Genomic DNA, 20,101 nt, shown 5'->3' with positions numbered 1-20,101 from the left:
AGGTCATCTCCTGGAACTCTCGAGAACAAGGCCCATCTTACATGCAAACTCTGCTACTGCGCAAACATAGGTTGCAATTAAAGAGAAATTGCAAGGCCGTCACAATGGCCCGAGGCCAATGCTCCGACTAAGTCAATTTTCTCTTGCAATCACCATGCCGCCGTTCACAGAGAGATCTCCCCCATTCACTTGTGACGCGACGCACAATCCAAGGGCTAGACGCGAGCTCGCCCTTGAAAGGCCACTTTCCAAGGCATCCCCCGATGACACATTGGAACGACAACCGCTGTCGAACCATTTCCCAATGTTGTGCCGATCGAGTTGGCACAGAGCCGCTAGACGAGGGCTCCCGTTTTAGATCGAGTTTTAAAATCACCAAGAAGACGCGGTGAGGGCTGGCAACCGCTGCCAAACCTTTTTCCGAAATTGCGCCAGCTGAGTGACAAGAAAACATGATGTAAAGGAGAGTCCAGGAATAGCACCACCCTCGAAGGTGGGCTTCATGCCCTTCTAATTGATTCAACGTCGGCGTCCACCGTTTCAAAATCCGACATATCCATCCGCCCTGACAGCGGCGTTGAATCAATGAGCTGGGCACGGGAGAGGCTCGCGGCAACCACCTCTCCCATTGTAGCCGCGATAGGCTCGCAAAAAATTTTGCTAGAGCGCCAAGTACCCACCTCATTGCTATAGACAAGGGCTCGCCATTAGATCAACTTCGAAATCGCATAACGGACGCGGTGTAGAATGGCAACCGCTGCCAAGTCTCTTCCGTAATTGCGTCGGTCGAGTGATCGAAGAAGGTGATCTAAGAGAGGGTCCAAGCGTGTAGGCATTCGTTGGGGGATTCGCGCCGATGGCAAAAATTTGTGCAATACCCGAGCAACACCGGACGGAGGTGCAAGACGAGGGCTCCCGTTTTAGATCGAGTTTTAAAATCACCAAGTAGACGCGGTGAGGGGCTGGCAACCGCTGCCAAACCTTTTTCCGAAATTGCGCCAGCTGAGTGACAAGAATACATGATCTAAAGGAGAGTCCAGGAATAGCACCCTCGAGGGTGGGCTTCATGCCCCTCTAATTGATTCAGCGTCGCCGTCCACCGTTTCAAAATCCGACATTTCCATCCGCCCTGACAGCGGCGTTGAATCAATGAGGAGGGCACGGGAGAGGCTCGCGGCAACCACCTCTCCCATCGTAGCCGCGATAGGCACGCAAAAAATTTTGCTCGAGCGCCAAGCACCCACCTCATGCCTAGAGACAAGGGCTCGCCATTAGATCAAAACTTCGAAATCGCTGAACAGACGCGCTGTAGAATGGCAACCGCTGCCAAGTCTCTTCCGTAGTTGCGTCGATCGAGTGATCGAAGAAGGTGATCTAAGAGAGGGTCCAAGCGTAGGCATTCGTTGGGGGATTCGCGCCGATGGCATAAATTTATGCATTACCCGAGCAACACCGGACGGAGGTGCTAGACGAGGGCTCCCGTTTTAGATCGAGTTTTAAAATCACCAAGTAGACGCGGTGAGGGCTGGCAACCGCTGCCAAACCTTTTTCCGAAATTGCGCCAGCTGAGTGACAAGAAAACATGATCTAAAGGAGAGTCCAGGAATAGCACCCTCGAGGGTGGGCTTCATGCCCCTCTAATTGATTCAACGTCGCCGTCCACCGTTTCAAAATCCGACATATCCATCCGCCCTGACAGCGGCGTTGAATCAATGAGGGGGGCACGGGAGAGGCTCGCGGCAACCACCTCTCCCGTTGTAGCCGCGATAGGCACGCAAAAAATTTTGCTAGAGCGCCAAGCACCCACCTCATGCCTAGAGACAAGGGCTCGCCATTAGATCAACTTCGAAATCGCTGAACAGACGCGCTGTAGAATGGCAACCGCTGCCAAGTCTCTTCCGTAGTTGCGTCGGTCGAGTGATCGAAGAAGGTGATCTAAGAGAGGGTCCAAGCGTAGGCATTCGTTGGGGGATTCGCGCCGATGGCATAAATTTATGCAATACCCGAGCAACACCGGACGGAGGTGCTAGACGAGGGCTCCCGTTTTAGATCGAGTTTTAAAATCACCGAGTAGACGCGGTGAGGGCTGGCAACCGCTGCCAAACCTTTTTCCGAAATTGCGCCAGCTGAGTGACAAGAAAACATGATCTAAAGGAGAGTCCAGGAATAGCACCCTCGAGGGTGGGCTTCATGCCCCTCCAATTGATTCAACGTCGCCGTCCACCGTTTCAAAATCCGACATATCCATCCGCCCTGACAGCGGCGTTGAATCAATGAGGGGGGCACGGGAGAGGCTCGCGGCAACCACCCCTCCCGTTGTAGCCGCGATAGGCACGCAAAAAATTTTGCTAGAGCGCCAAGCACCCACCTCATGCCTAGAGACAAGGGCTCGCCATTAGATCAACTTCGAAATCGCTGAACAGACGCGCTGTAGAATGGCAACCGCTGCCAAGTCTCTTCCGTAGTTGCGTCGGTCGAGTGATCGAAGAAGGTGATCTAAGAGAGGGTCCAAGCGTAGGCATTCGTTGGGGGATTCGCGCCGATGGCATAAATTTATGCAATACCCGAGCAACACCGGACGGAGGTGCTAGACGAGGGCTCCCGTTTTAGATCGAGTTTTAAAATCACCGAGTAGACGCGGTGAGGGCTGGCAACCGCTGCCAAACCTTTTTCCGAAATTGCGCCAGCTGAGTGACAAGAAAACATGATCTAAAGGAGAGTCCGGGAATAGCACCCTCGAGGGTGGGCTTCATGCCCCTCTAATTGATTCAACGTCGCCGTCCACCGTTTCAAAATCCGACATATCCATCCGCCCTGACAGCGGCGTTGAATCAATGAGGGGGGCACGGGAGAGGCTCGCGGCAACCACCTCTCCCCTTGTAGCCGCGATAGGCACGCAAAAAAATTTTGCTAGAGCGCCAAGCACCCACCTCATGCCTAGAGACAAGGGCTCGCCATGAGATCAACTTCGAAATCGCTGAACAGACGCGCTGTAGAATGGCAACCGCTGCCAAGTCTCTTCCGTAGTTGCGTCGGTCGAGTGATCGAAGAAGGTGATCTAAGAGAGGGTCCAAGCGTAGGCTTTCGTTGGGGGATTCGCGCCGATGGCATAAATTTATGCAATACCCGAGCAACACCGGACGGAGGTGCTAGACGAGGGCTCCCGTTTTAGATCGAGTTTTAAAATCACCGAGTAGACGCGGTGAGGGATGGCAACCGCTGCCAAACCCTTTTCCGAAATTGCGCCAGCTGAGTGAGAAGAAAACATGATCTAAAGGAGAGTCGAGGAATAGCACATCCGGGGTGGGCTCCATGCCCCTCTAATTGATTCAACGTCGGCGTCCACCGTTTCAAAATCCGACATATCCATCCGCCTTGACACCGGCGTTGAATCAATGAGAGGGGCACGGGAGAGGCTCGCGGCAACCACCTCTCCTATATAAGCTATTAGTGCGAGGCTCGCTCTGCATTAGAAATTAGCGAACACACCGACATCCGCCTTAAAAATCCAAATCCTTTAAAATTCCTACCAAACAGCCATTCACGACCCAATTTTTTATGGGGTCGGCAGAGGAGCAAAAGATTGTCATCGGTTAGGAGATGTGAGTTCATGGAGCCGAGGGACTGAAATGGTCATCGAGCTCATCCGATCAACTGGATGAATTTCACCTTGAAGGGGCCCCCAATCCAAAAGTTCCGGAGGTCATCTCCTAGAACTCTCGACAACAAGGCCCATCTTACATGCAAACTCTGCTACTGCGCAAACATAGGTTGCAATTAAAGAGAAATTGCGAGGCCGTCACAATGGCCCGAGGCCAATGGCTCCGACTAAAGTCAATTTTCTCTTGCAATCACCATGCCGCCGTTCACAGAGAGATCTCCCCATTCACTTGTGACGCGACGCACAATCCAAGGTCTAGACGCGAGCTCACCCTTGAAAGAAAGACCACTTTCCAAGACATCCCCCGATGACACATTGGAACGTAAACCGCTGTCGAACCATTCCCAATGTTGTGCCGATCGAGTTGGCACAGAGGCGACCTTAGGGAGCTCCCGCGTAGCAATCGGGATGTGCTTTCGTGCCCATCTCTCACAAAAACCAATGTCAGCTGTGGACAAATTTGGAATCCAAGCGCTCGCATCCATCGATATCGTCGGCACTGGGTCTATATATTCAAAGGCCACGGAGAGGTTCCGATAAGAGAAGCTCCCCTGCTCGCTCGCACAAACATCCCAAATTCTAGACACAAGCTCCCGCCCTTAGCATCGCTCTCCAGATCACCGCAATGACACATTGGAACGACAACCGCTGTCGAACAACTCCCGAAATTGTGGCAATGGAGTGAGAAAGAAGAGCAACTTTGGGGAGCCGCGCATAGCAAACGGGCTGTGCTGCTGGTTCATTCCGCTCTTATATAGGATCCGAAATCATTGATTTCGTTTGGAATCCGAGGCTGCATTCGTCCTTGCTCAAACAAGCAATGGCTCTTCTAATCGAATGGCCACGGGGAGCTTCCGATAACAAAGGCTCCCTTGTCACTCGTGATGCGCAGGCCAACTGCTAGACGACGGGTCGCCCTTCAGATCGCTGCCCAGGCAACCACCACAACGGCACCATTGGAACGACAACCGCTGCCGAACCATTCTGAAAATTTTGTGCCAAAGAAGTTGTTGCGTAGAGAACGACTCTGGGGGGCGAGCCCTCGCATAGCAAAATCGGGATGGCTTCACGGCCCTCCCAATAGAAACGATGCTGGTGCCAATATTCCAAAAATCCGAATAACGTGTCTTTCGCGAACACCAGCACTGATTTCTATTGGGGAGGGTCGACGAGAACTTTTGGTACCAAAGCTCCCATTGTAGCCGCGATAGGCACACAAAAAATTGCTAGAGCCCCAAGCACCCACCTCATGGCTAGACAAGGGCTCGCCATTAGTAGATCAACTTCGAAATCGCTGAACAGATGCGCTGTGGAATGGCAACCGCTGCCAAGCCTCTTCCGTAATTGCGTCGGTCGAGTGATCGAAGAAGGTGACCTAAGAGAGAGTCCAAGGCTAGGGATTCGTTGGGGGATTCGCGCCGATAGCAAAAAATTATGCAATACCCGAGCAACACCGGACGGAGGTGCTAGACGAGGGCTCCCGTTTTAGATCGAGTTTTAAAATCACCAAGTAGACGCGGTGAGGGCTGGCAACCGCTGCCAAACCTTTTTCCGAAATTGCGCCAGCTGAGTGACAAGAAAACATGATCTAAAGGAGAGTCCAAGAATAGCACCCTCGAGGGTGGGCTTCATGCCCCTCTAATTGATTCAACGTCGCCGTCCACCGTTTCAAAATCCGACATATCCATCCGCCCTGACAGCGGCGTTGAATCAATGAGGGGGGCACGGGAGAGGCTCGCGGCAACCACCTCTCCCGTTGTAGCCGCGATAGGCACGCAAAAAATTTTGCTAGAGCGCCAAGCACCCACCTCATGGCTAGAGACAAGGGCTCGCCATTAGATCAACTTCGAAATCGCTGAACAGACGCGCTGTAGAATGGCAACCGCTGCCAAGTCTCTTCCGTAGTTGCGTCGGTCGAGTGATCGAAGAAGGTGATCTAATAGAGGGTCCAAGCGTAGGCATTCGTTGGGGGATTCGTGCCGATGGCATAAATTTATGCAATACCCGAGCAACACCGGACGGAGGTGCTAGACGAGGGCTCCCGTTTTAGATCGAGTTTTAAAATCACCGAGTAGACGCGGTGAGGGCTGGCAACCGCTGCCAAACCTTTTTCCGAAATTGCGCCAGCTGAGTGACAAGAAAACATGATCTAAAGGAGAGTCCAGGAATAGCACCCTCGAGGGTGGGCTTCATGCCCCTCTAATTGATTCAACGTCGCCGTCCACCGTTTCAAAATCCGACATATCCATCCGCCCTGACAGCGGCGTTGAATCAATGAGGGGGGCACGGGAGAGGCTCGCGGAAACCACCTCTCCCCTTGTAGCCGCGATAGGCACGCAAAAAAATTTTGCTAGAGCGCCAAGCACCCACCTCATGCCTAGAGACAAGGGCTCGCCATTAGATCAACTTCGAAATCGCTGAACAGACGCGCTGTAGAATGGCAACCGCTGCCAAGTCTCTTCCGTAGTTGCGTCGGTCGAGTGATCGAAGAAGGTGATCTAAGAGAGGGTCCACGCGTAGGCATTCGTTGGGGGATTCGCGCCGATGGCATAAATTTATGCATTACCCGAGCAACACCGGACGGAGGTGCTAGACGAGGGCTCCCGTTTTAGATCGAGTTTTAAAATCACCAAGTAGAAGCGGTGAGGGCTGGCAACCGCTGCCAAACCTTTTTCCGAAATTGCGCCAGCTGAGTGACAAGAAAACATGATCTAAAGGAGAGCCCAGGAATAGCACCCTCGAGGGTGGGCTTCATGCCCCTCTAATTGATTCAACGTCGGCGTCCACCGTTTCAAAATCCGACATATCCATCCGCCCTGACAGCGGCGTTGAATCAATGAGGGGGGCACGGAAGAGGCTCGCGGCAACCACCTCTCCCGTTGTAGCCGCGATAGGCACGCAAAAAATTTTGCTAGAGCGCCAAGCACCCACTTCATGGCTAGAGACAAGGGCTCGCCATTAGATCAACTTCGAAATCGCTGAACAGACGCGCTGTAGAATGGCAACCGCTGCCAAGTCTCTTCCGTAGTTGCGTCGGTCGAGTGATCGAAGAAGGTGATCTAAGAGAGGGTCCAAGCGTAGGCATTCGTTGGGGGATTCGCGCCGATGACATAAATTTATGCAATACCCGAGCAACACCGGACGGAGGTGCTAGACGAGGGCTCCCGTTTTAGATCGAGTTTTAAAATCACCGAGTAGACGCGGTGAGGGCTGGCAACCGCTGCCAAACCTTTTTCCGAAATTGCGCCAGCTGAGTGACAAGAAAACATGATCTAAAGGAGAGTCCAGGAATAGCACCCTCGAGGGTGGGCTTCATGCCCCTCTAATTGATTCAACGTCGCCGTCCACCGTTTCAAAATCTGACATATCCATCCGCCCTGACAGCGGCGTTGAATCAATGAGGGGGGCACGGGAGAGGCTCGCGGCAACCACCTCTCCCCTTGTAGCCGCGATAGGCACGCAAAAAAATTTTGCTAGAGCGCCAAGCACCCACCTCATGCCTAGAGACAAGGGCTCGCCATGAGATCAACTTCGAAATCGCTGAACAGACGCGCTGTAGAATGGCAACCGCTGCCAAGTCTCTTCCGTAGTTGCGTCGGTCGAGTGATCGAAGAAGGTGATCTAAGAGAGGGTCCAAGCGTAGGCATTCGTTGGGGGATTCGCGCCGATGGCATAAATTTATGCAATACCCGAGCAACACCGGACGGAGGTGCTAGACGAGGGCTCCCGTTTTAGATCGAGTTTTAAAATCACCTAGTAGACGCGGTGAGGGCTGGCAACCGCTGCCAAACCTTTTTCCGAAATTGCGCCAGCCGAGTGACAAGAAAACATGATCTAAAGGAGAGCCCAGGAATAGCACCCTCGAGGGTGGGCTTCATGCCCCTCTAATTGATTCAACGTCGCCGTCCACCGTTTCAAAATCCGACATATCCATCCGCCCTGACAGCGGCGTTGAATCAATGAGGGGGGCACGGGAGAGGCTCGCGGCAACCGCCTCTCCCGTTGTAGCCGCGATAGGCACGCAAAAAATTTTGCTAGAGCGCCAAGCACCCACCTCATGGCTAGAGACAAGGGCTCGCCATTAGATCAACTTCGAAATCGCTGAACAGACGCACTGTAGAATGGCAACCGCTGCCAAGTCTCTTCCGTAGTTGCGTCGGTCGAGTGATCGAAGAAGGTGATCTAAGAGAGAGTCCAAGCGTAGGCATTCGTTGGGGGATTCGCGCCGATGGCATAAATTTATGCAATACCCGAGCAACACCGGACGGAGGTGCTAGACGAGGGCTCCCGTTTTAGATCGAGTTTTAAAATCACCGAGTAGACGCGGTGAGGGCTGGCAACCGCTGCCAAACCTTTTTCCGAAATTGCGCCAGCTGAGTGACAAGAAAACATGATCTAAAGGAGAGACCAGGAATAGCACCCTCGAGGGTGGGCTTCATGCCCCTCTAATTGATTCAACGTCGCCGTCCACCGTTTCAAAATCCGACATATCCATCCGCCCTGACAGCGGCGTTGAATCAATGAGGGGGGCACGGGAGAGGCTCGCGGCAACCACCTCTCCCGTTGTAGCCGCGATAGGCACGCAAAAAGTTTTGCTAGAGCGCCAAGCACCCACCTCATGCCTAGAGACAAGGGCTCGCCATTAGATCAACTTCGAAATCGCTGAACAGACGCGCTGTAGAATGGCAACCGCTGCCAAGTCTCTTTCGTAGTTGCGTCGGTCGAGTGATCGAAGAAGGTGATCTAAGAGAGGGTCCAAGCGTAGGCATTCGTTGGGGGATTCGCGCCGATGGCATAAATTTATGCAATACCCGAGCAACACCGGACGGAGGTGCTAGACGAGGGCTCCCGTTTTAGATCGAGTTTTAAAATCACCGAGTAGACGCGGTGAGGGCTGGCAACCGCTGCCAAACCTTTTTCCGAAATTGCGCCAGCTGAGTGACAAGAAAACATGATCTAAAGGAGAGTCCAGGAATAGCACCCTCGAGGGTGGGCTTCATGCCCCTCTAATTGATTCAACGTCGGCGTCCACCGTTTTGAAATCCGACATATCCATCCGCCCTGACAGCGGCGTTGAATCAATGAGGGGGGCACGGGAGAGGCTCGCGGCAACCACCTCTCCCATTGTAGCCGCGATAGGCACGCAAAAAATTTTGCTAGAGCGCCAAGCACCCACCTCATGGCTAGAGACAAGGGCTCGCCATTAGATCAACTTCGAAATCGCTGAACAGACGCGCTGTAGAATGGCAACCGCTGCCAAGTCTCTTCCGTAGTTGCGTCAGTCGAGTGATCGAAGAAGGTGATCTAAGAGAGGGTCCAAGCGTAGGCATTCGTTGGGGGATTCGCGCCGTTGGCATAATTTTATGCAATACCCGAGCAACACCGGACGGAGGTGCTAGGCGAGGGCTCCCGTTTTAGATCGAGTTTTAAAATCACCAAGTAGACGCGGTGAGGGATGGCAACCGCTGCCAAAACCTTTTTCCGAAATTGCGCCAAGCTGAGCGAGAAGAAAACATGATTTAAAGGAGAGTCGAGGAATAGCACATCTAGGGTGGGCTTCATGCCCCTCTAATTGATTCAACGTCGGCGTCCACCGTTTCAAAATCCGACATATCCATCCGCCTTGACACCGGCGTTGAATCAATGAGAGGGGCACGGGAGAGGCTCGCGGCAACCACCTCTCCTATATAAGCTATTAGTGCGAGGCTCGCTCTGCATTAGAAATTAGCGAACACACCGACATCCGCCTTGAAAATCCAAATCCTTTAAAATTCCTACCAAACAGCCATTCACGACCCAATTTTTTATGAGGTCGGCAGAGGAGCAAAAGATTGTCATCGGTTGGGAGATGTGAGTTCATGGAGCCGAGGGACTGAAATGGTCATCGAGCTGGATGAATTTCACCTTGAAGGGGCCCAATCCAAAAGTTCCGGAGGTCATCTCCTGGAACTCTCGAGAACAAGGCCCATCTTACATGCAAACTCTGCTACTGCGCAAACATAGGTTGCAATTAAAGAGAAATTGCGAGGCCGTCACAATGGCCCGAGGCCAATGGCTCCGACTAAGTCAATTTTCTCTTGCAATCACCATGCCGCCGTTCACAGAGAGATCTCCCCATTCACTTGTGACGCGACGCACAGTCCAAGTGCTAGACGCGAGCTCGCCCTTGAAAGAAAGACCACTTTCCAAGACATCCCCCATTCAGTGAAAGAAAGACCACTTTCCAAGACATCCCCCGATGACACATTGGAACGACAACCGCTGTCGAACCATTCCCAATGTTGTGCCGATCGAGTTGGCACAGAGGCGACCTTAGGGAGCTCCCGCGTAGCAATCGGGATGTGCTTTCATACCCATCTCTCACAAAAACCAATCTTAGCTGTGAACAAATTTCGCCGCAATGACACCCATTGGAACGACGACCGCTGTCGAACAACTCCCGAATTTGTGCCCCAATGGAGTGAGAAAGAATAGCAACTTTGGGGAGCCGCGCATCGCAAACGGGCTGCTGCTTCATTCCGCTCTTGTATATAGATCCGATGTCGTTGATTTCGTTTGGAATCCGAGGCTGCATTCGTCCTTGCTCACACAAGCAATGGCTCTTCTCATCGAATGGCCACGGGGAGCTTCCGATCACAAAGGCTCCCTTGTCACTCGTGACGCGCAGCCCAACTGCTTTCCGAAATTGCGCCAGCTGAGTGACAAGAAAACATGATCTAAAGGAGAGTCGAGGAATAGCACCTCGAGGGTGGGCTTCATGCCCCTCCAATTGATTCAACGTCGGCGTCCACCGTTTCAAAATCCGACATTTCCATCCGCCTCGACACCGCCGTTGAATCAATGAGAGGGGCACGGGAGAGGTTCGCGGCAACAACCTCTCCTATATAAGCTATTAGTGCGAGGCTCGCTCTGCATTAGAAATTAGCGAACACGCCGACATCTGCCATAAAAATCCAAATCGTTGAAAATCCTGACCAAACAGCCATCCACGACCCAATTTATTATGAGGTCGTCTAAGGAGCAAAAGATTGTCGTCGGTTAGGAGATGTGAATTCATGGAGCCAAGGGACTGAAATGGTCATCGAGCTCATCCGATCAACTGGATGAATTTCACCTTGAAGGGGCCCAATCCAAAAGTTTCGGAGGTCATCTCCTGGAACTCTCAAGAACAAGGACCGTCTTACTTGCAAACTCTGCTACTGCGCAAACATAGGTTGCAATTAAAGAGAAATTGCCAGGCCATCACAGTGGCCCGAGGCCAATGCTCCGACTAAGTCAATTTTCTCTTGCAATCACCATGCCGCCGTTCACAGAGAGATCTCCCCATTCACTTGCGACGCGACGCACAATCCAAGTGATAGACGCGAGCTCACCCTTGAAAGGCCAGGCCGCTTCCCAAGACATCCCCCGATGACGCATTGGAACGACAACCGCTGTCGAACCATTCCCAATGTTGTGCCGATCGAGTTGGCACAGAGGCGACCTTAGGGAGCTCCCGCGTAGCAATCGGGATGTGCTTTCGTACCCATCTCTCACAAAAACCAATCTTAGCTGTGAACAAATTTAGAATCCAAGGCTCGTATCCATCGATATCGTCGGCACTGGGTCTATATATTCAAAGGCCACGGAGAGGTTCCGATAAGAGAAGCTCCCCTGCTCGCTCGCACAAACATCCCAAATGCTAGACACAAGCTCCCGCCCTTAGCATCGCTCTCCAGATCGCCGCAATGACACATTGGAACGACAACCGCTGTTGAACAACTCCCGAATTTGTGCCGATGGAGTGAGAAAGACGAGCAAGTTTGGGGAGCCGCGCATGGCAAACGGGCTTCTGCTTCATTCCGCTCTTATATATAGATCCGATGTCGTTGATTTCGTTTGGAATCCGAGGCTGCATTCGTCCTTGCTCACACAAGCAATGGCTCTTCTCATCGAATGGTCACGGGGAGCTTCCGATTACAAAGGCTCCCTTGTCACCCGTGATGCGCAGCCCAACTGCTAGACGACGGCTCGCCCTTCAGATCGCTGCCCAGGCAACCACCACAACGGCACCATTGGAACGACAACCGCTGCCGAACCATTCCGAAATTTTTTTGCCAAAGAAGTTGTTGCGAAGAGAACGACTCTGGGGAGAGAGCCCTCGCATAGCAAAATCGGGATGGCTTCACGGCAGCTGGATGGGATTTGAATTCATGGAGCCAAGGGAGTGAAATGGTCATCGAGCTCATCCGATCAACTGGATGAATTTCACCTTGAAGGGGCCCAATCCAGAAGTTCCGGAGGTCATCTCCTGGAACTGTCAAGAACAAAGGCCAATCTTACATGCAAACTCTGCTACTGCGCAAACATAGGTTGCAATTATAGAGAAATTGCAAGGCCGTCACAATGGCCCGAGGCCAATGCTCCGACTACTAAGTCAATTTTCTCTTGCAATCACCATGCCGCCGTTCACAGAGAGATCTCCCCATTCACTTGTGACGACGCACAATCCAAGTGCTAGACGCGATCTCGCCCTTGAAAGGCCGCGTTCCAAGACATCCCGATGACACATTGGAATGACAACCGCTGTCGAACCATTCCCAATGTTGTGCCGATCGAGTTGGCACAGAGGCGATCTTAGGGAGCTCCCGCGAATCGATCAGGAAGTGCTTTCGTACCCATCTCTCACAAAAACCAATGTTAGCTGAACAATTTTAGAATCCAAGGCTCGTATCCATCGATATCGTCGGCACTGGGTCTATATTCAAAGGCCGCGGAGAGGTTCCGATAAGAGAAGCTCACCTGCTCTCTTGCACAAACATCCCCAAATGCTAGACGCAAGCTCCAGCCCTTAGCATCGCTCTCCAGATCACCGCAATGACACATTGGAACGACAACCGCTGTCGAACAACTCCCGAATTTGTGCCGATGGAGTGAGAAAGAAGAGCCAGATCGGGTCGACGAAAACGGCTAAGCCAGATCGGGTCGGCCAGCATGGCTCGGCCACCATTTTTCGCCGAGAGCTTTCGATATTAAAGCTCCCATGTAGCCGCGATAAGTACACCATGACAAATTGCTAGAGCGCCGAGCACCCATAGCAAATTGCCATTATACCAAGCAACGCCGGAGTGCTAGACAAGGGCTCACGTTTAGATCAAGTTTTAAAACCACCAAAAAACACACGCCATGGATCGGCAACCGCTGCCTCACCTTTTCCAAAATTGAGTCATCGCAAAACATGATCTAAAGGAGAGCCGAGGAAAAGCACTGAGATCGCTTCATGCCCCTTTCATTCATTCAACATCGGCATACACCGTTTGAAAACCCAACAATCCGATCCGCCTAGACACCAATGTTGAATGAATGAAAGGGGCACGGGAGAGGCTCGCGGCAACAACCTCTCCTATATAAGCTATTAGTGCGAGGCTCGCTCTGCATTAGAAATCTGCGACAGCGCGGACAAAATCCTTAAAAATCCAATTCAATGAAAAATGTGACCAAACAGCCATCCACGACACCATTTTTGGAGCTCGCCCAGATCGGCTCGGCCAGAATGGCTCGCCCAGATCGGCTCGGCGAGCATGGCTCGGCCAGATCGGCTCGGCCAGCATGGTGACTTGCTGACTCGGTGAGAGTACTTCGAACTGTCAAGAACAAAGGCCAATCTAACATGCAAACTCTGCTACTGCGCAAACATAGGTTGCAATTATAGAGAAATTGCAAGGCCGTCACAATGGCCCGAGGCCAATGCTCCGACTACTAAGTCAATTTTCTCTTGCAATCGCCATGCCGCCGTTCACAGAGAGATCTCCCCATTCACTTGTGACGACGCACAATTCAAGTGCTAGACGCAAGCTCGCCCTTGAAAGGCCGCGTTCCAAGACATCCCGATGACACATTGGAACGACAACCGCTGTCGAACCATTCCCAATGTTGTGCCGATCGAGTTGGCACAGAGGCGATCTTAGGGAACTCCCGCGTATCGATCGGGAAGTGCTTTCGTACCCATCTCTCACAAAAACCAATGTTAGCTGAACAATTTTATAATCCAAGGCTCGTATCCATCGATATCGTCGGCACTGGGCCTATATTCAAAGGCCACGGAGAGGTTCCGATGAGAGAAGCTCCCCTGCTCGCTTGCACAAACATCCCCAAATGCTAGACGCAAGCTCCCGCACTTAGCATCGCTCTCCAGATCACCGCAATGACACATTGGAACGACAACCGCTGTCGAACAACTCCCGAATTTGTGCCGATGGAGTGAGAAACGAGAGCCAGATCGGGTCGACGAAAACGGCTAAGCCAGATCGGGTCGGCCAGCATGGCTCGGCCACCATTTTTCGCCGAGAGCTTTCGATATTAAAGCTCCCATGTAGCCGCGATAAGTACAACATGACAAATTGCTAGAGCGCCGAGCACCCATAGCAAATTGCCATTATACCAAGCAACGCCGGAGTGCTAGACAAGGCCTCACGTTTAGATCAAGTTTTAAAACCACCAAAAACACACGCCATGGATCGGCAACCGCTGCCTCACATTTTCCAAAATTGAGTCATCGCAAAACATGATCTAAAGGAGAGCCGAGGAAAAGCACTGAGATCGCTTCATGCCCATTCCATTCATTCAACATCGGCATACACCGTTTGAAAACCCAACAATCCGATCCGCCTAGACACCAATGTTGAATGAATGAAAGGGGCACGGGAGAGGCTCGCGGCAACAACCTCTCCTATATAAGCTATTAGTGCGAGGCTCGCTCTGCATTAGAAATCTGCGATAGCGCGGACAACTCCCTTAAAAATCCAATTCAATGAAAAATGTGACCAAACAGCAATCCACGACACCGTTTTTGGAGCTCGCCCAGATCGGCTCGCCCAGAATGGCTCGCCCAGATCGGCTCGGCCAGATCGGCTCGGCCAGCATGGTGACTTGCTGACTTGGTGAGAGTACTTCGAACTGTCAAGAACAAAGGCCAATCTAACGTGCAAACTCTGCTACTGCGCAAACATAGGTTGCAATTATAGAGAAATTGCAAGGCCGTCACAATGGCCCGAGGCCAATGCTCCGACCACTAAGTCAATTTTCTCTTGCAATCGCACATGCCGCCGTTCACAGAGAGATCTCCCCAATCACTTGTGACGACGCACAATCCAAGTGCTAGACGCGAGCTCACCCTTGAAAGGCCGCGTTCCAAGACATCCCGATGACACATTGGAACGACAACCGCTGTCGAACCATTCCCAATGCTGTGCCGATCGAGTTGGCACAGAGGCGACCAAACAGCCATCCACGACACCGTTTTTGGAGATTGGCCAGATCGGCTCGGCCAGCATGGCTCGGCCAGCACGGCTCGGACAGCATGGCTCGGCCAGAACGGCTCGCCCAGATCGGCTCGGCCAGCAAGGCTCGGCCAGAACGGCTCGCCCAGATCGGCTCGCCCAGATCGGCTCGGCCAGCATGGCTCGGCCAGAACGGCTCGCCCAGAAAGGCTCGGCCAGAACGGGTCGCCCAGATCGGCTCGGCCAGAATGGCTCGCCCAGATCGGCTCGGCCAGATCGGCTCGGCCAGAATGGCTCGCCCAGATTGGCTCGGCCAGATCGGCTCGGCCAGCATGGTGACTTGGTGACTTGGTGAGAGTACTTCGAACTGTCAAGAACAAAGGCCAATCTAACGTGCAAACTCTGCTACTGCGCAAACATAGGTTGCAATTATAGGCAAATTGCAAGGCCGTCACAATGGCCCGAGGCCAATGCTCCGACTACTAAGTCAATTTTCTCTTGCAATCGCACATGCCGCCGTTCACAGAGAGATCTCCCCAATCACTTGTGACGACGCACAATCCAAGTGCTAGACGCGAGCTCGCCCTTGAAAGGCCGCGTTCCAAGACATCCCGATGACACATTGGAACGACAACCGCTGTCGAACCATTCCCAATGTTGTGCCGATCGAGTTGGCACAGAGGCGACCAAACAGCCATCCACGACACCGTTTTTGGAGATCGGCCAGATCGGCTCGGCCAGAACGGCTCGCCCAGATCGACTCGGCCAGCAAGGCTCGGCCAGAACGGCTCGCCCAGATCGGCTCGGCCAGAACGGCTCGCCCAGATCGGCTCGGCCAGCAAGGCTCAGCCAGAACGGCTCGCCCAGATCGGCTCGCCCAGATCGGCTCGGCCAGCATGGCTCGGCCGGAACGGGTCGCCCAGATCGGCTCGCCCAGAACGGGTCGCCCAGATCGGCTCGGCCAGATCGGGTCGGCCAGAATGGCTCGCCCAGATCGGCTCGCCCAGATCGGCTCGGCCAGCATGGCTCGGCCAGAACGGCTCGGCCAGATCGGGACGGTGACTTGATGAACGGACTTAGAGATTCGACTTCGTGGGCCGACCTGGCGGGGAGACTTGATGAACGCACTTGAAGGGTCGACTTGGTGGGGTGACTCTATGAACGGACCTAAAGAGTTGACTTGGTGAGATTACTTGGCGGGGTGACTCGATGAAAGGACTTAAAGAGTCGACTTGGTGAGAGTACTTGGTGGGGCGACTTGATGAACGCACTTGAAGAATCGACTTGGTTAGAGTACTTGGTGGGGCGACTTGATGAACGGACTCAAAGAGTCGACTTGGTGAGAGTACCTGCTGGCTCGACTTGATGAGCAGACTTAAAGAGTCAACTTGGTGAGAGTACTTGGTGGGCTGAACTGATGAACGAACATAAAGATTCGGCTTGGTGGGAGTACTTGGTGGGCCGACCTGGTGGGGTGACTTTATGGACGGACTTAAAGAGTCGACTTGGTTAGATTACTTGTTCTGGTGACTTGATGAACGGACTTGAAGAGTCGACTTGGTGGGGTGACTTGATGAAAGGACTTAAAGGGTCGACTTGGTGAGAGTACTTGGCGGAGCGACTTGATGGACGGACTTAAAGGGTCGACTTGGCGGGGTGACTCGATGAACGGACCTAAAGAGTTGACTTGGTGAGAGTACTTGGCGGGGTGAACTGATGAACGGACTTAAAGAGTCGACTTGGTGGGAGTACTTGGTGGGCCGACTTGATGAACGGACTTATAGAGTCGACTTGGTGAGAGTAGTTGTTCTGGCGACTTGATGAACGGACTTAAAGAGTCGGCTTGGCGGGGTGACTTGATGAAAGGACTTAAACAGTCGACTTGGTCGGGTGACTCGATGAACAAACTTAGAGGGTCGACTTTGCGGGGTGACTTGATGAACGGACCTAAAGAGTTGACTTGGTGAGAGTACTCGGTGGGGTGACCTGATGAACAGACTTGGTGAGTCGACTTGGTGAGAGTCCTTGGTGGGCCGACCTGGTTGGGTGACTTCGTGAACTGACTTAAAGAGTCGACTTGGTGGGAGTACTTGGTGGGGTGACTTCATGAACGGACTTCAAGGGTCGACTTGGCGAGGTGACTTGATGAACGGTCCTAAAGAGTTGACTTGGTGAGAGTACTCGGTGTGGTGACTTGATGAAAAGACTTAAAGAGTCGAATTGGTGAGAGTACTTGGTGGGGTGACTTGATGAACGCACTTGAAGGGTCGACTTGGTGGGGTGACTTTATGAACGGACCTAAAGAGTTGACGTGGTGAGAGTGCTTGGTGGGGTGACTTGATGAACATAGTTAAAGAGTCGACTTGGTGAGAGTAGTTGGTCGGGTGACTTGATGAACGCACTCGAAGAATCGACTTGGTTAGAGTACTTGGTGGGGTGACTTGATGAACGGACTTAAAGATTCGACTTGCTGGGCCGACCTGGCGGGGTGACTTGATGAACGGACTTAGAGAGTCGACTTGGTGAGAGTACTTGGTGACTTGGTGGGCCGACCTGGCCGGGTGACTTGATGAACAAACTTAAAGAGTCGACTTGGCGAGAGTACTCGGTGGGCTGACCTGGTCACGTGACTTGATGAACGGACTTAAAGAGTCGACTTGGTGGACCGACTTGGCTGGGTGACTTGATGAACGAACTTAAAGAGTCGACTTGGTGGGTCGAACTAGCGAGGTGACTTGGTGAGAGTACTTGGTGGGCTGACCTGGCAGGGTGACTTGATGAACGAACTTAGAGAGTCGACTTTGTGAGAGTACTTGGTGGGTCGAACTGGCGGGGTGACTTGATGAACGAACTTAAAGAGTCGACCTGGTGAGAGAACTTGGTGGGCCGAGCTGGCGGGGTGAATTGATGAACGAACCTAAAGAGTCGACTTTGTGAGAGTACTTGGTGGGCCGACCTGGCGGGGTGAGTTGATGACCTAACTTAAAGGGTCGACTTGGTGAGAGTAGTTGGTGGGCCGACCTGGCGGGGCGACTTGATGAACGAACTTAAAGAGTCAACTTGGTGAGAGTACTCGGTGGGCTGACCTGATAAACAAACCTAAAGAGTCGACCTGGTGAGAGTACTTGGTGGGCCGACCTGGCGGGGTGACTTGGTGAGCAAACTTAAAGAGTCGACTTGGTGAGAGTAGTTGGTGGGCTGACCTGGCGGGGTGACTTGATGAACGAACTTAAAGAGTCGACCTGGTGGGCCGACTTGGCAGAGTGACTTCATGAACGAACTTAAAGAGTCCACTTGGTGGGCCGACCTGGCGGGGTGACTTGATGAACGAACTTAAAGAGTCGACTTGGTGAGAGTAATTTGTGGGCTGACCTGGCGGGGTGGCTTGATGAGTGAACTTAAAGAGTCGACTTGGTGGGGTGACTTGATGAACGCACTTGAAGGGTCGACTTGGTGGGGTGACTCTACGAACGGACCTAAAGAGTTGACTTGGTGAGAGTACTTGGTGGGGTGACTCGATGAAAGGACTTAAAGAGTCGACTTGGTGAGAGTACTTGGTGGCTCGACTTTATGAGCAGACTTAAAGAGTCCACTTGGTGAGAGTGGGCCTAACAGGGCGATGTGGCGAGTGGGCCTAACGGGGCGAGTTGGTGGGGCGACTTGGCGAGTGGTATTAGAGAGCCGACGTGGTGAGGCGACTCGGCGAGTTGGTTCGTTGAGATGACATGGTGAGCTGACTTGGCGAGTCGACCTGGCGAGCGAACTTAAAGAGTCGACTTGGCAACGTACTCGAGTCGACTTGGTGAGGCGACCTGGCGAGCGGGCTCAAAGAGTCAACATGGTGAGGCGACTCACGGTGAGGAGCTATCCTTGAGGCGACTTGGTGGGCCTACTTGATTAGTCGACTTGGTGAGCCGACCTGACGAGCTGACACGGTGAGCGGGCTTAAAGAGGCGACGGCTTGGTGGGGTAACTCGGCAAGACAACTTATCGAGGCGAGATGGTGAGTCGACTTGGTGAGCGCACTTAAAGAGTCAACTTCGCGAGGTGACTCGGCGAGTTAGCCCGCTGATGCGACTTGGGCGGGCCGACCTGGCGAACGAACTTAAAGAGGCGACTTGGGCGGGCTGACCTGGTGAGCGAACTTAAAGAGTTGACTTGGCAACGTACTTGAACAAAAGACTTGGTGAGCTGACATGGTGAGTGGGCTTAGAGAAGCAACTCGGCGGGGCGACTTGATGAACGGACTTAAAGGGTCGACTTGGCGGGGTGACTCGATGAACGGACCTAAAGAGTTTACTTGGTGAGAGTACTTGGCGGGGTGAACTGATGAACGGACTTAAAGAGTCGACTTGGTGGGAGTACTTGGTGGGCCGACTTGATGAACGGACTTATAGAGTCGACTTGGTGAGAGTAGTTGTTCTGGCGACTTGATGAACGGACTTAAAGAGTCGGCTTGGCGGGGTGACTTGATGAAAGGACTTAAACAGTCGACTTGGTCGGGTGACTCGATGAACGAACTTAGAGGGTCGACTTTGCGGGGTGACTTGATGAACGGACCTAAAGAGTTGACTTGGTGAGAGTACTCGGTGGGGTGACCTGATGAACAGACTTAGAGAGTCGACTTGGTGAGAGTACTTGGTGGGCCGATCTGGCCGGGTGACTTGATGAACAAACTTAAAGAGTCGACTTGGTGAGAGTACTCGGTGGGCTGACCTGGTCACGTGACTTGATGAACGGACTTAAAGAGTCGACTTGGTGGGCCGACTTGGCCGGGTGACTTGATGAACGAACTTAAAGAGTCGACTTGGTGGGTCGAACTAGCGGGGTGACTTGGTGAGAGTACTTGGTGGGCTGACCTGGCAGGGTGACTTGATGAACGAACTTAGAGAGTCGACTTTGTGAGAGTACTTGGTGGGTCGAACTGGCATGGTGACTTGATGAACGAACTTAAAGAGTCGACCTGGCGAGAGAACTTGGTGGGCCGAGCTGGCAGGGTGAATTGATGAACGAACCTAAAGAGTCGACTTTGTGAGAGTACTTGGTGGGCCGACCTGGCGGGGTGAGTTGATGACCGAACTTAAAGGGTCGACTTGGTGAGAGTAGTTGGTGGGCCGACCTGGCGGGGCGACTTGATTAACGAACCTAAAGAGTCGACTTGGTGAGAGTACTCGGTGGGGTG

The sequence above is a fragment of the Cupressus sempervirens genome, chromosome 1, assembly GCF_028749045.1.
Source record: "Cupressus sempervirens isolate cs-2001-9-10 chromosome 1, ASM2874904v1, whole genome shotgun sequence".
NCBI classification, from domain to species: domain Eukaryota; kingdom Viridiplantae; phylum Streptophyta; class Pinopsida; order Cupressales; family Cupressaceae; genus Cupressus; species Cupressus sempervirens.
Note: the sequence above shows the minus strand (reverse complement) of the source record.